The 17237-nt window shown below is 39.4% G+C and overlaps 1 pseudogene; it reads right to left on the reverse strand.

Annotated features, from left to right (window-relative positions):
- Nucleotides 1-404: 404 nt before the first annotated feature.
- LOC120252870 lies at nt 405-17036 on the reverse strand (annotated as a pseudogene).
- Nucleotides 17037-17237: the final 201 nt, after the last annotated feature.

Raw genomic sequence — 17237 nt, forward strand, 5'->3', positions numbered from 1 at the left:
ATTATAAAGTATTGTAATTTTTTTATCACAAAATATATAATAATATAAAGGATATTATTGTAATTTTGTAATTTTTTTTTTGTTATATAGTATGTAAATCAAACAATTGAAATAATAAATAAAAAAAATTATATTATCCATTGAATATCAAATATAGTATTACTTAATCACTTGTAGGGTTAACATTGCTACGGAGACTAATTGATTGCTTTCGTTAGCCAATAGGGTAGATCTCAACACCCTGAAAATACAATGAACAAAAGCCGGATAATTGAAATTATATTGAGTTCATTCTACAAGGTGTGCGCGCTCCAATTGATGCACATATGTTCAGTTTAATATCTCTATTATTGTTATGTGAAGACAAGTACTCCCACTTTGCATGCTACATGTTTCATTAAAGTCTTCCGAGAGAAGATTTTATTTTATTTTATTTTAAAAGGCGTATAAACCACATTCATTAAAATAAAAGAAAGAAGATACGATACCCGTCAGAACTAGTGAACACAAAAGAGCAACAATTGACAGAATAACCCACTAGATGTGAGCACAAAAAGAAAACACCAGACCAAAAGACTAGAAAGATGGCTAAGAATCACACCTCACATAGAAGCTAGCCCAAACCCTGATCAGAAGTCCTATCACCAGAAGCTTCTTCACTGGTGGAATCATCATAGGGGCCATAAAAAGCCAAACTGTGACGGATTGTGGATATATGCTCCTCAAACTTCACGTGCTGTGAGACGGGGGCTGCAGAAAACCACGAGATCAATACATGAGCCATTTTTGAAATAACTGACTGAGAAGATGAGGAGATAACACTAAAAATGCAAACATTTTTAGAAAGCCAGATAATCCACACAATAGCTTTAACAATGATGCCACCCAAAACCCGTTGAGAAGGTCTAAGCCTGAATCACCAGGAGCCCCACACATCCGACATTGAGAATGAGGGATTAGGTAGGACAAAAAGCTGCAAGACAAAATTCCAAAACTGGAATCACAAACTAACATTGACGAAAGAAATGATCCACTAATTCGCTGCCAGCGTGACAAAGAACACAAGTAGAGGTGGGGAGCTTCTTACATCTTTTGATGGCTAAGTTTTCCAGGGTTAGGATCTTATTTCTCCAAGAAAGCCAATTGAAGATGCTAACCTTCCGCGGGCTTAAAGAGTCCCCCCTCCGCCCGGCGCGAAAGACCACCATTTCCTATCTCCCTCGTGATCACTCTCACTTAGAACAAAGCGATCTAAGAAACGCTCCACCTTCGAATCCTCCCTGAATGGAGCTTGTTCTAACCAGTGGAACAGCTCCCTAACAGTGTAAGCCGTCTTGCGAAACACATCAAGCCAAATGTTCATTAGAGCACATCCAAATAACCAATTGTCCCGCTAAAATAACAACCGAGAGCCATTTTGAATAATTTGATTGATACACCCCCTAAAAACCAGCGGACAGCTGAAGATGCCACTCCAGAAAAAGACTACCCAACTTAGACATCGGATGAACAAATTCCAATCAGAAACACGTTATTATAGCATACCATCGGCTAACCACACCAGTTCCCATCAGTTGTCAACTTCCACCACCACTTCCCAAGGAGGGCAAGATTAAAATCATTCATGTCCAGGATACCCCACCCTCCTAACTCCCGTGGTCGGTAGCTATTCTTTCAACAGATCAACCGACATTTAGGATTATCAATGTTAGGACCGGACCAGAGGAAGTCCCTTCTAATTATGTCAATAGCCTTAATGACCCAGCTCGTAAGACGAAAGATGGACATCTAGTACGTTGGAATGGTGGACAAAACAAAGTTCATCAGGGTTAATCTGCCACCTAACGATAGTTGGCGAGCCTTCCAGGAGGTCAGGTGCCCACGAACCTTTGCAATAAGGGCTTCCCAATCTTGCTTCCGCAGCTTTTTTTCCGAAATTGAGATACCAAGATAAGTGACAGGAAGGTAACCTATAGCACAGCTGAGGGTTAACAATTCAGCAAAATCTAGAAGTTAGAACATTCTAGAAGAGAAGAGACAAGTCTTTGAGAAATTAGTTTCAAATCCCAACAAACCTTCAAAAAGATATAACAACAACTTGATGATTTTAAAGTACATCCGTAACAAGTACGAAAAGTAAAGGAGAATAGATTTCCCTGTCTCAATCCTCGACGATAACAAGATTTTAGTTCTGGCTTGTTATATTTTTATATTATGTAATACGCTCTATAAGTTTTTTGTTTTATCTTCAAATGTCTTAATATCATGACAGATCATGTTTTGATGAAACTTCTAGCCATAAAGACTTATATTAGACCTAAATAAAAAAAAAAGGGAAGAATCAGTCAATCAGAAAATTAAAAAACCAATTAAAGGTATATGAGTAATTTATTATCTGCATAATTTTTTGAAATTTATTGAGGAAAATTTATTGAAATTTATTGAAATTTGTTATACGTGGAAAATTTAGTAATTTATTATATACAACAAATTATCTTGTGCCGTATAGTTTTTTTAGTTTAGTAATTTATTACATGAGGCAAATTTATTGGCATTTGTTATACACCATAGACAACAATTACACCGGCAGCCTTAATTGTCTCATCAAAGTCTTCAATCTGTTATATCCCTTTGGAAGCGTCTTCCTCCCTCTTTTGAGCGTCCTGAGCGTCCTCTTCCACCTCCTCACCCCTCTTGCCATGGCAAGCAGGGGCCAAATCCCCCAGTCCACTACCACTCATCCCTCCCCACCTTCTTGGGCTCAAATCGCTCCAAAGCCACCCCCTTCATGCGTCCCTCCCTCTCGCACAATCCCATGATCCTCAACAAACTTAAGGAAACTACTTCGAGTTCATCAAGCTAGATCACGATACTCTAAACAGAGCCCGTCTGCGCTTCCAACACTCACTCTTCGGGAAATTCTTCGGGAAACCCCCTTTGTTTGAACAAGTGAAAACCATACTGTTCATTAAAAATGGGAGAAAAATTGGAGAAATCCCGATTTCGGATCTTCCAAATGGTTTTTATCCTTATTCATCTGTCTTGATAATCATTGCTCGACGCCTTCATTGAAGGACCTTGGACCATTAATGGTATTATTCTTCAACTGTCTCCTTGGCGCCCTTACTTTGAACCTACGTTCACCAAGCTTACTACGGCAGCAATTTGGCTCCAGCTGCATAACCTACCTATCGAATTCTGGAGCGGGGATACCCTTGAGACTATTACTGGTCACCTTGGAAACCTTCTGAAAATTGACGAGCTTACTCTTTCCCTTACTCGAACCAAGTATGCCAGAGTTTGCCTTGAACTTGATCTCTCCAAACCTCTTTGCAAGGGCTTCTGGCTTGGAGACGACCATCATCGTGTGTTCATTATAGTTCAGTATGAACGTCTTCCAACCTTTTGTTACTCTTGCGGAGTTATTGGCCATGGTTCTAATTCTTGTAGCCGGGTTCCAGCAACTGGGAGGGCGAAAGCCTTTCAGCCCTCTCGTGTTACACGAGAGAAGGAGGTTAGGCCGGAAACCCTACCCATAGATGCTGGAACTAGTGCTATGAACTCTGCTCTACCCTCCAATGCTAATAGCGATGTTACCCCAACAACCTTTGAGTGTCCTGAGATTGACACTGATTTTGGCCCTTGGCTTCTCGTGACTCGCCGGCGTGGCCCTTCCCGTTCCCGTGGCTGTGGTGCCCGCACCCCTAACGAGAACGATGGATCGGCAGCCGTCCCGAGAAACGATGACCGCTCATCCCGAGGTTTCTCTGGTCATAGCATACGTGGCGGCTTACGTGGCGAGTCGAGCGGGCGGCGTCCCCGCCTCCTCAGTCACCCTCGCCCACTTCCCCATGCATTGAATTCTATGCTCACTCCCGACAATCCTGCTCTCTGCCGACCCGTCCAGTTGTCCCGCCGATTGTGTCTTGGAACTCGAGAAGCACCACGCCTTTGCTTCTCGGGACTCCACCCAACACACCGATTTGTCTACTACATCGTTTCAAAAGACTTAGTGGAGGTTTCTCATCCTATCGCGACACCCTTGAAGTCCCATCCCAAAGCAAGTGAGCCGTTGGATCGTCGACACTCTTCCCCACCCCCTGTCCTTTTGACTTCTCTTGCAGAAAATCCTCTTCTCAAGACACTCGACCCCTAATCTAGAACACTCTTTGCTTGTCTCTCAAGTTACCATGACTTTGGAAGATGGCTCCATGGAAGAGGATTCGATCGGGGAAGATGGTAACTCGAGATGACTCGATGCCCGGGATGTCGAGAGGATGAGCCCGATGATCATATGACCTTGGACCCGATGATCAAGAAGAAGCCCGTCGAGTCGCTCTCATACTGCAAAGGGCTCTCTCTTAGATGTGGAGTCTCTTAAGAAAGGAAGATTGGGCCCGGGGAACCCAGTCACCCTTGATTTCGCTTCTTCTTTCCCATTTTGGGTGTCTCTATTCTTATCACTTGTTTATGATGAGCTATAATAAGATTTGTTGTTGGAATTGCGGTCTCTCTTCCCGGGAAACCCCGGCCCGAATATTTCGTCTTCTCCGTCGGGAAAGAGCTTGCCTTACTCTGCTTAGTGGAAACCAGAGCTAACCCTACTCGCGTTGGTAAGTTCTGTTCGAAACTCCCCAAGTCTTGGGATTGGGCTACTATTCTCTCGAGGGCTTTTCGGGAGGCATTTTTGGTCTCACTGGAAAAAGTCTAGGTATTGTGACTCCTATTGCTTACTCTCGTCGAGTTCTTCATCTGGTGATCTCCTCTAATTCTTTATCCAAAGTTATTATTTCTGTTGTTTATAATTCTAACCGAGTTTCCTCTCAGTGATGCGGTTTGGAGCGAGCTTTTCAAAAAAATTTCAGTCTTTTCGCTTCCCTTGGTTAATTATTGGTGATTTCAACTCTATTTTATTTCCGAATGAACACAAAGGGGGTCGCTTTTACTACTATTACCGTAAAGCTGCTTTTTTCCGTGGTTTTATTAATGATAACAACCTTTTTGATCTCAATTTCATCGGGTCCCCTTTTACTTGGTGTAACAATCAACAGGGTTTAGCACGTCGCTGGGCCCGGCTTGATCGTTGTATTGTTAATCTCGATTGGATTTCTTATTTTAAAAAATATTCTCTTTCTCATCTCTCCCGAAGCTTTTCTGATCATGCTCCTCTCGTTTTGTCGGTTTCTTTACACGATTCTACTAAGCACTATTTGTTCAGATTTGATAATTTTTGGTTGGATTTTTCTGGGTGCCATAATTCTGTGAGAGATGCTCTTCGGTCCCCTGCTCACGGTAACCCCCTTCATGTCCTAACGCACTTATTATCCTGCATTAGATTCAAGCTTAATATTTGGAAAAGATCTGGTGTTAACTCTTTAGAACAAGCTCTTATTCAGACTGAATCTAATATCTCTTATTTAGAAAGCAGGGATGGGTCTATTGCTTCCCAATCTTCCCTGTCAATTGAATATGCCAGACTTGCTGCAATTCAGTCAAATCTCTATTAAGTGGGCTCGCTGGGCTCGTCTCCTTTGGGTTTCGATGGAGATAAAAAAATACGCATTTCTTCCACATTCCGCTCGCATCCATTCTCACCACAATTTCATTTCTCATGTTATGGACTCCAATGGTACTACCTTTTACGTTCATGAGAGTATAGAGCTTGCCTTCATGAACTTCTATTCCAACCTTTGGACCGATAGTGAAGTCAATGATCAAGATAATTTTTTTATGATATATTGAGCGCTCCGCTGATGATCTCCCCTCATGTTTCCCCGAGTTTGGGACTCTTCTCATTAAGGAAGTCACTAAAGAAGAAGTCTTTCTTGCTTTACTCGATCTTCCCTCAGGTAAGTCTCCTGGCCCGGATGGTTTCAATCTCTGAATTCTTTTCGTTTTTTTACGGGATGATGTTGGAGATTATATTGTCGATGCTATTAAATTTTTCCTCCATTTTTCCCATCTCCCTCCTTCTTGGGGTAGAACTTTTATTACTCGTCCCCAAAAAGCCTAATCCTAGGATGGTCTCTGATTTTTCGCCCATTTCATCTGTGCAATGTTTGCTATAAGATTCTATCTAAGCTTCTCTCAAATAGACTCAAGCCTGTTCTCCCTATGTTAGTAGGTCGAGAGCAAGCCGGGTTTATTTCGGAACGAGGAGCTTTTGATAACACCATTCTCTGTCCGGGAGATAGTTCATTCTCTTGAAAGCCCGATCGTATTAGCCCCCTAGGATGATTGTTAAACTTGATATTGAGAAAGCTTATGACACTATTAATTGGAGTGCAATTCTTGCAACCCTTACTAAAATGAAGTTCCCTGATCAATGGATTTCTTGGATCCGAGCTATCCTTATCTCTTCTTCTTTCTCTATTCTTGTGAATGGCATTCCCTCTCCTTGGTTCCTTTCTTCTAGGGGTATTCGTCAAGGGGATCCGCTATCTTCTTATCTCTGTTTATATTAGTTGCTCAAAAACTTCTCGACTATTATGAACCGTGCTTTATCTATCAATCTGATTCCGGGTTTTGATTGTAATTTACATCCTAATTTTAATCATCTTTTGTTTGCTGATGATATTATTTTGATCTCTAAAGCCACTAGATCTGTAGCCCGCAACATAAATCTCTGCCTTTCCATTTATACCCGCTTGACTGGCCAACGTCCCAATCCTACTAAAACTCATATTTATTTTCCAACTTGGTTTAATAAAAGGGTTGCTTCTAGTATTTGTACCATCACTGGTTTTTCCCGAGCTCATTTCCCCTTTACTTATTTGGGGATTCTTATTTCCCCCAAAAAAATTAGTGTTCACTCCTTTAACCCGATGATTGATAAAATTAAGACCCTGTGTTCCCGCTGGAAAACTCATAAACTTTCATCGGCTGCCAAATCAATTCTTATAAATTCGTCTATTCTTTCTATCCCTACATATGTTCTCTCTGCCTACCCTATCCCTGACTCGGTCCTCCAGGAAATCACTAAGCTTGTCAGGGATCTCTTTTGGTTTAAAGGGGGCAATGGAAAGGGCATCCATGCAGTGAATTGGAGGTGTATCAGCGATAAAAAAATCGAGGGGGCTTAGGGTCACCGCAATCTTACTCTTGCAAAGGTTTCGCTTATGGCTAAAAATGTTTTCAAATACCTCAACTCTGACAATATTTATTGGGTTAACATTGCTCGCCTTAAGTATGGGTGCTTAAACTTACGGGATCGACGAGTATTCACGCAAACTCGTTCTTGGATCTTTAGAGGTATTTGCCGAGCAGCCAAAAATCTTGAATCATAATATCTCGGATTAAGAATTTCAATCCTTCTCGGACTTCCTTTCTGTTGAATCCTTGGTCGTTTGAAATTCCTCTTGCATTTAAAACCTACTTTCTTGAATATGGATATTGATCTTATTGCTATTGATTTCTCCGAGCTTATTGAAAAATGGTCTTTGGGTTCATAGCAAACTTGTTTTTAATTTTTTTGGCATTCTCCTTGGCTCTTTGATTCCAAGCATTTGTGTTCTCGATTTTTATTAGCGATAACCTCCGGGTTTGGCACCAACAATCCTCCAATGTGAAAAATTTCCTCGATTATTTATAACCACTTAAATCGTAATCTGGTTTGAGTAATGAATGGCATGGTTGGTCCAAACTGTGGAAGCTTCATGTTGCTCCAAGGGTTAAACACTTTATCCGGCTTATGTTTCATGGTAAAATCTCTACTTCGATTTTTCTTAATAGTATCAACATTGGTCCTAGAACTCTCTCGTGTCCATTGCCAAATTGATAATGAATCTATTGAACATCTTTTTCCTTGATTGCCGTTGCTGCATGGATGGTTTTGGAATACACTTAACTTTCAAATGGAATGTATTATCTCCTTTCCAGATCCAATTTCTTCCGGTTCTCTGGCTTCTCGATTACAAATTCTCCAAATATACTACTTCATTATTGCTGCTTGCATTTGGTTTATTTGGAAGGCCCACTGTGATGCTATTTTTTTAATCACACTCGTCCCCGGTTTCAATATTATTGCTTATAAAGCGAAGCCCATGTCAAGGATTTTCTTCAGGAGAATAATTCTCTCACCGGGTCGCAAGCTTCTCTTAAATAATTTCTCCCATATCAATGGTCTTTTTCTCTTCTTTGCTTACGGATGGACAGCCAACAACAACTCGGGTAAGTCTGGGTTTTTTTCATCTCAAACAATAATTACATTATATCCCGTGCGAGCAAGTGGTTCTTTCTCTCTGAGTCCTCCATTGAAGCTAGCATCAAAGCTTTTCATATTGCAATCCGTCTCTCCTCCGATCGGCATTTCAACATCCAAAGTAGCATTTTGCATTGCTCCCATGATCTCTCCAATCTTCTTTCAAATGATCGTAACCCTTGCTCGCTTGGAGACTTGCTTCGAACTCTCGGATATCTCCCATCTCCTCATCACTGCTGGCAGCCTCAACGTTAATCTCTATACCATTTAGCTCGGAATGCCCCTCGCCTTCGCCCTTGCTTCTCACGGCAGCAATAATCACCCTCTCGCTTATTTCACTCGGCCGAGATTTGCCCGGATGGATTATGAAGATTGTATCTCGATTTTGGTTTTCACTTTTAGTTTTTCTGTTTTGCTTTAATTTCGTTCTTCCGGTTTGTTTTTTTGTTATTTTCTTCTGGTCTTGGTTGTACTCCTTGAACTCTTGTATATTTTCTTCTTTATCAATAAAATCAGCTCTCTGAGCTCTTTCCTCAAAAAGGAATCACATCCCTTCAAAGTAAAGTGGCTCTTTGGATGTATAGATAGTTAACAGTTTATGAATACTTCCAACATCAATAGTAACCAAAAGTTGCTCCTTTACCTGGATTAAGAAATGAGAAGAGTATTGTTTGCCCATAAAAGCGTGCCTGGCCATCCAAATACCTAATTATGAAGCAGAAACAAAAGAATAAAATGCATCAAATTAATCCACACAAGTTTATAACAAGAACTGAAAAACTCTGATTAGCTTTATCCTATTTCCAAAGGGATAAGAAAAATGCTTTAGCCAGTTCAAAATGATGGGCGGCCAGTCAGCTCAGAAATAAATAACAAAATCTGATTCAATTGACAGATTCCACAATTAGTCTGACCATTCAGGACTGCATTACACATAATATATCAAATGAAAAAGGCAATGAGAGTTAATAGTGTAATATACATGATTCTTCAGAACCTACCATGGTCAAATGAGCATGATGTCAGTGCCATGCTGCTTAGATGGCATGCGGTTCAAGTGTTCAACATCAGTATTCACATGAGATCAATTCTGCAAGTTCCATAGCATGGCATAAGTAGATGCTATTCATCATTAGAAAGTAGAAAGAGATTCTTGTATTTGAGGTCAAATTCCTCGCCTGCATCACAATAACATCTGCATGATCAACGATAAGTACCTGGTTCAAATTACCACTTAACTAGGACTATTAATTATTTAAAAAGAGAAGAAGTACATCCTAAGTCATGAAGAAGCTGAGGAAGCATAGATTCTAAAATAATAGGCACAGTTATATGCCTCTATTAATCAATATCCGTATCTTCTACCTCCGCCTCCCCAATTTTCTGACAGGAAAGGACAACAAGATAAGCGAGCAATCAAACTGGTGCAAGCAACTTTGAAGAAACGCATGTAAACAAATAGACAAGTTCACAAATTTAGGAAGAAGATGGGACATGTGAAAGACTTACAGTTACTAATCCAAGAGGAGAAGCTATGATTATGTCAGAAGAATAAAAATCACTGTACAGCTTAATACTTTTCCTACAAACACAAAAAAAAGACGAATAAAATAATTAACACTAATTCTAATGTTAGAGCATTTGCTATTAGGAAAAGTAAAGAAAAAACAATGAAAAGCCCTCGTACATTTGGAGATTAATTCAACCAGAGAAGAAGATAGTTTGGGTTGCCATGATGGCAATTCTTGATTGGCAGTAGCGTTTTATCTCCAGTTTTGACAGACCAAAAATTCTGCAGTTGATTACAGAATGATGGATTGATGTAAATAATCTCTCAACAGTAAGCTTAATTCTCTAGTTGCCTTTTAAGAGTTGGTTTCTTTCAAGAAAATATGGAACATGCAAATTTTCATGATCATTTACCATTTTAACAATGAGTCTAGGACACAGTTCTATAAACATTATGAGGAGTTGGTCTTGTTCTCCACCTTGTTAGAAGCACATTAATGGCCATCTAACCAAGTTATGTAGCTCCTGCAAACCTCCAAGTAGCATAAAAAGCACACCTCCAGATAAATTTATAAGTAAATAAGATCGAGCATTGGCACTGGTGCACCGTTTGCTGAAACGGCATCGCCTAAGCGATGGATAGAGAATTTATCATCCATTAAACTTAACCTCTTGTCTTGGCTCTCTTCATACCGAGGATATTGTAAGGTGACACTGAACCAGACATGTGCGACCCTTCTTCACGGAATGTACCATTGAGCACGGCCAGCTCTCACAGCCGCTGCTTCTTGAAAGTCTTGTGATTCATCCTGCTTTCAGCAAAACAGGAAGATACAGAGATGAGTTTGGAAGGATATTTGAATCATAAATACACAAGTTTACATTACAACAGGCTTGAGAAGATCAAGGATATTGCGTGCTTGGGGCAGGTGAGCATCAACAATTTCGACAGGCAGCTCCGCCTCTACCAAGATGTGAAGGGGCTCATTAAGATGATCATTACCGGATTTCCCTCACATCATTTCCTCCTGAAATGAAACAACTAAATCAAGGTAAACTTTGTTTTGTTATGGGGTACATATATAATATATATGATTTTTACAGATTTAACTACATTATCTATCTTATGATTATGTTGATCTATGGTAAACTTCAATTAGAAAAGCCAACTTGGCCACACAATTCTATCAATTATGAAGTTAATCATTCTTCTCACTTTGCAAGAATGAAGCATCTTCAAACACATGATCTGATAGCCAAGCATTCAAATCCAATGTTTTTCCTGTTTATCCGTTTGGGAATCTACCATATGTATTAGAAAATAAGGTATGAAGAAGACCATTTAAAAGCTGGCAGCATATACTATTAGTTCAGTTTCTACACAATGGGAATGCAACAGGCATTCCTCTGAAAACTCTCACGGGTGAGAAACAAGTCAAATTCAGATGATTCCATGGCAACTCTGTTCATTTATTGTACTAATCTAGGGCAATTTGATCATTTTTCATTCTAGTGTATTGTAGTACATGTAGTACATATCATCAAAACTGCAAACTCAACCAACAACTATTTTGCAAAGCAGAAAATAGAATTCTTAAAAGCCAAAAGCAAGAAGCAGCAGCATAAACAGAGCATAATTCTATATAAAGCCTGTCATACTAGGCATGGACAATCATATAATCACGGAGCATTTTCTTTTCTACCTGTGTTGGATCTTTTATGCTGCCCGCCCTCTAATCAGGACACGACAATCGGTACTTGCCTCCACACACTTAAGAGAGTTTCCCCAGGGACTAAGAAGACGCCCAACAAAGTTGTACTGCAGAAACAGGAGGAAAATCAGTGTTCAACACAAATGAAGAAAAATGGTGAAGATGCAAAACAAAAAAAAAAACCTGGGCCATACAGAAGGGTATTTGTCCACCAGAATATCAACTCTGATTGTTTTCTTAATTATAAAGCCTCCCAAACTACCTTGTGACCCAAGCCAACCATGTGCTGCTGACTGTTGTAAAAGCCCCAACATCTGTTGTTATAAAACAGATCACATCATGTAACAAAGAAAAATATTTTATCAGATAAAATATTTAGGACTCCAATATGTCATGACATACTAGAGCTAGGGGAAGCTCACCAAAAGACTGAAAAACAAATAATCAACATATAAGAAAAGAAATTCTAAGTTGTAACTTCATAAATTGAAACGGCAACAAGGTGCAAAAAATTATATCTAGAACAGACGTAATTTTAACGACAACAAATGTTAAACATCCAAACAGTTGTCACAGAATATAACAAAGTATGCTAAATATAAGCTAATGTTAACCAGAAACAATTACTTGCCAACTGCAAAATGTTTAAAAGAAGAAAACCCAACAGTAAGAATACAGTAAAACTTCAGAAAGAATAACACCTTAAAACTACTCAAGGAATGTAAAAGCATTAATTTGTTGTCTTCAAATTTCTCAAAGCAGGGAAGAAATTCTGGAAGAGATGGACTATGGCAAAAGAAGTTCTCAGAATTAAAAATTAAATCTGTAACCTGAGAAGTCTGCTTTAGGGACCATGAAATCTAGCATCAAAATGTAAATAATAAGATGAAGTGTCCATCAGTAAAATAACAAGAGGCAATTTTTGGATGGGCAATTATAGGATTTCAATGGCATCTAAGAGCATATGTCAAGGTTGAAAGCACTAAACTGGAGAGTTATTTTATTAGTGCATGTAGACAGACATGTCTATTTCACCGAGCCTCTCTCCGAGACAGTGCCTAGATCGTTGCGCCTTTCGTGCGGGTCGGAACTTACCCGACATTGAGACCTCGCCAAACATATATAAGTAAAATGCACATCCTCTACTAGAGATCTTTTGTAAATGCTTATTACAGACATCTGAATAAACTTTAGCTAATTTAAAATTCGAAGAGATGGTCCAAGAAATCATCACCCACAAGATCAGAAACTTGGAATTACCAAAAGCAAAGAAAAATGAAAATATGTTAGCATGAAACATAAGAACTATGCCAATACTATGTAAGCACTCAACAAGACAATTAAAGTTAGCATGGTATAAGGCTAAATTAGCAATTCTTCAACAAGCAATAAAATCTGCAAAGAGGAGTTATGTTAATGGTTAGTATCCGTACTTCTTGTTGAAATGTTGATGCCCACCCATTCAAATCCGCCGCTCCATTTTGCAAATAATCCTCCTGTATTCAATAAGCTACCATGTTCTAACCCACTCTGATCTAAAAGAGAAGCATTCCCTAGCAATGTAGTTACACTCAAAATTTCTGCTCCACAATGTCAATTTCAAGAATAAGATGCATTTGTTAGCACTTCTAGGAAAATTAGTCAGCACTCAGCTGTAAATGGACACACACCTGTCACGGGGGTCTTTGGTGTGGCAACCAAAACACAGAACCGCGCGGCACTTGTGCTCCTCACAAGTCAGCCTGCTCCTAATCGGTGAAGAAAGCTCTCACCAGCCCAAGGACACGCACAAAAGGGAAGCAAGACACAAGGCTAAGAGAGAAAAGAGTAAAACTCTCTATTAATGAATGAAAGCTATTACAACCAAAGCCAAGGTTACAAATCTTCTCCTCTCCTCCTCACTTCTCTAAGTGAGAACTCCTCTCCCAAGAATGAGAGTGGAAATGAGAGAATGAAGAATGAAATGGAGAGAGGAGGGGCGTTTATATAGCCAACTTCTTGCAATCCCATCCAAGAGCAACGAGACGAACGTCGTTCGAGACGTTCCTGTTCCAAGAGCTAAGTGTCGGACTTAATTCTTCTCCAAAGGCAAACAAACTAACGTTCCTATTTGCCGGGTCCCGACATCCATTCATGCTCCCCATTACCTATAGTGTGTCTCCTGGCTGTCAACAGCGCCAGATAATCACTGTTCATCCGCCCGGGATGTTTCGGTACCATAACCGGCCTACCGAGAGACTCTCCGCCCGTACGCGTCTGCTCGTACGAGATACGAAGGCTTGATGTCTTGGCTTCAGTTGAGTGGGTCGTTACTCCGCTCTCGGCCAAGATGATCCGATCATGTCCTAGTAAATCTGACCGCTCAGAGCGAAATCTGAAAATCAGTCTAAGGGGATAAGATAACCCCTCCTTGGGCTATTTGGCCTTGTCACGTCCGCGCCAAGGGCGTGATGCCAAAAGTCCTATAACAAACCTCCCCCACTGGGAGAATCTGACATCCTCGTCGGAGGGAGACTAAGTGGCCTTGGCATCACCCAACTCGCCTTCTTAGTCAACATCCCTGCTTGTCATCCTCATGTCGCTTGCCATGTCAAAAGGGGATAGTGGCCTCTTCCGATCCACTGTCTGTAGGATCAGGAAGACCTTGCCACTACTCGTATGCTGCGGCCTCTTGATGTTTCCAGCCTTCTGTCTAACACCAAGCCGAGTGTCTTCATCCGAGGATACATCTCCAACTGCCCAGACACGGTTGGCAGGAGATTACTTTGAACTGACGGCACCTTCCTCGCCAAGGTTCCTCCTTTGGACTGAACTTTGTCCGACGTGATCCTAGATAAATGAAAAACCATCCCTTCGGTAAGGCCCTCCTTTCTTGGCCAAATGCTAGAATCCGCTATCTCCGAGCCCTTTCTTGACCTTGCATGTGGGAAAGACTCTCCTTCCCGGACGTTCCTTTATCCGTAAAAGGGCGTTGCCGTTGTGCTGCCGCAGGTAGTACCTACAAGATGATGTGAGTCGGTGCCCCTATCCAAGAAACAATCTGTTACAAGTAGAAGGAAACCCTGTCCTTTTACATCTCGGTAACAAACCGAATTACATCAAAAGGAGGCTACTGCCTATTTTTTATACTTAATCAATTACTGGATTAATTATTGGCCCTGTCATCTACGTTTACGTAAATTGTATTCATTAATTGTTTTATGGATTAGATTATGAAGATATTGTGATTTAGTTATCTATTTGTTTAAGGTATTAATATTTGATAATAATTGGAACTATTTTCCATTAGAAAAAAAGGGATCACCGAATTTCTCTATCTTTTTGCATTGACACTGATTTTGGATGACATATTTCGATATACTGACGCATAGTCCCCAAATTAACTTTGCAATAACTCTGTCACTAGGGGTTAAACACTGATCATGTCGATATGCATTTCTGACTTTGATAAGAAACTAGTTTCGCACCGTTCCGTTGGTGGAGAATAACAGCCTCTGATAATCTGACTCGGGTCATCGAGAATAAATAAATGAACTCTGGCAATCCGACTCGGGTCACCGAGTTTAAATACATGAATTCTGTGGTTTTGTTTTTGGCATTAGTTAATTGAGGGACAAGTATACTTATTTGTTTGAAAAATTATGCTTGTTGAAATACTCTGAATTCTGAGTTTTATTTCTGATACTTATTGTACAATATTACACTTAAGCATGTTTTGTGAAATTATTGAGTTTTGTGATTCAAATATTTTTAGTGGTTGCTTACTGGGCTGTCAAACTCATAAATAGTGATTTTATCCTTTTCAGATCAGGAGTGTGTGGGGAGTAGCTTAGCGGGGACCGTTGAGCGAACACCAGTTGGTTATCATGTAAATAGTCTTTCTGTTGTGAACTTGGATTTGTTAATTGTTTAAGCTTTGAACCTTGTACTTTTAGTTTCCATGGATCATAGTTGTGAACCTAGTTATTGTATCCCTTAAATTCTTATGTTCTTGTGATGTTAGTACCTTGTTATATCTTATTTTTGTAAGACAGATATTGAGGCCTTGTATGTCCATTGGGTCTCGACCTTATGGGTATACGGCTGTTTGTCAATGCCTCAGGCTCGGGGCGTGACAATCCATGCTTTGCTAGCTTCTCTATTCTTAAAATGGTTGTATACTGCTCCAATTCTTTTCCAAGCTTTTGTTGTATTATGGAGCACCCTTGCTACTCCTGACAGTCAAATCATTAATCAATACTGTTATATCAATCCTCCTTCGCTTGGAAATGGTGCTCCAAGTAGTTTTATTAATAATAAGTTAGGACAAATAAGAATAACAGAAACTCTGAAGGTGCTTGTCCAAATGTCAAAAGCGCATTATTATTATTATTATTATTTTTTTTTAATGAAGAAAAACTGTGTTACTTCAGATGGCAGATCTGTAAGTAGGAAAAGTTTACTTGTTGCATCACTTCCCTGCAAAACATAAGTTCATTCTTAGTTTAATGAAAAGGCAAGTGAGCTCACACATATTTACTAACTTCTACCCTCAAAAAAATTATGAGGTCTGGCATGAATCTGTTGAACATTGTCATAGACCATTCATGACAAACGGATTTTACCTAATAGCTCATGTGATGCAATTGTTTGTGTGTGTTATTTCTGTTATAATTTGTAGACGTTTTCTTAGCTTTAATAATTTAATGAACATATTATTAATATTATTATTGAATGAGAGGTTCTCACATTTCTGACATAAGAGTTTGAGAAACAAATATTTATCTACGTCCTGTGATTAAATATCAAAACGTAATAAAGACTCAAGCTTGAAGAAAAGCATAATGGAACATGAATTGCATGACCTTTTTTCTCAGCTATGTTGAAGTATTTGCAACCAACTTCTTTGGGGGTGGATTTCCTCCGGCGATCATTACATATGAATTGAAGCAAAGCATTGCAGCACTGCAATTGAATTTAAAAAGAATTTTCTTAATAAGGGAAAGATTAAGAGACCAATAACAGAAATCAGAATAGGAAATTTAAACAGCCAAACATTACCTCATAAGAATAAAAAATCAAGAAGGAAATGCATTCTTTGTCTGAAACCATGAAATGAATCATCTTCAGAACATATGAATTGGATACCACAGTGGAGAATAGAAAAGGAAAGAAGGATAGTGTTGCTCACCAGGGAGTACACCTGATATTGCTTCCTAAGGAATGCAGCAGCAATGGTTGGATCCGGAAAGAAATAAATTATAATAATATGTTTGAAAGGTACATGACAAGCCAATGTAGACCAAAAGATAGATAACCAAATTCAACATATGAATTGGATACCGTAGTGGAGAATAGAAAAGGAAAGAAGGATAGTGTTGCTCACCAGGGAGTACACCTGATATTGCTTCCTAAGGAATACAGCAGCAATGGTTGGATCCGGAAAGAAATAAATTATAATAATATGTTTGAAAGGTACATGACAAGCCAATGTAGATCAAAAGATAGATAGCCAAATTCAAATGTTTGTCACAATTCTAAATTTGATTAGCTTCAGCTATCAAATAGATTAGATGACCAAAGCCAAATGCAGTACCCTTTTTGCAATCATTCAAGCTAATTATGCAAAATAATTTCTGAAGTCAATATGTAGTAGATTTAAAGCACAAATATATAACATTGCAGCAGATAATGTAGCAAAAAAAAAATATATATATATAAATATATATATGGAGATAAAAATGATAACATAGAAGAAAATTTACCGGCTTGTTCCAGAATGAAAGGTAGGCTGGACTTCTCCCGTCGCCAGATCTTGACGCTACAGGCACTCAGGA

The sequence above is a fragment of the Dioscorea cayenensis genome, chromosome 24 (assembly GCF_009730915.1).
Source record: "Dioscorea cayenensis subsp. rotundata cultivar TDr96_F1 chromosome 24, TDr96_F1_v2_PseudoChromosome.rev07_lg8_w22 25.fasta, whole genome shotgun sequence".
Taxonomy (NCBI): Eukaryota; Viridiplantae; Streptophyta; class Magnoliopsida; order Dioscoreales; family Dioscoreaceae; genus Dioscorea; species Dioscorea cayenensis.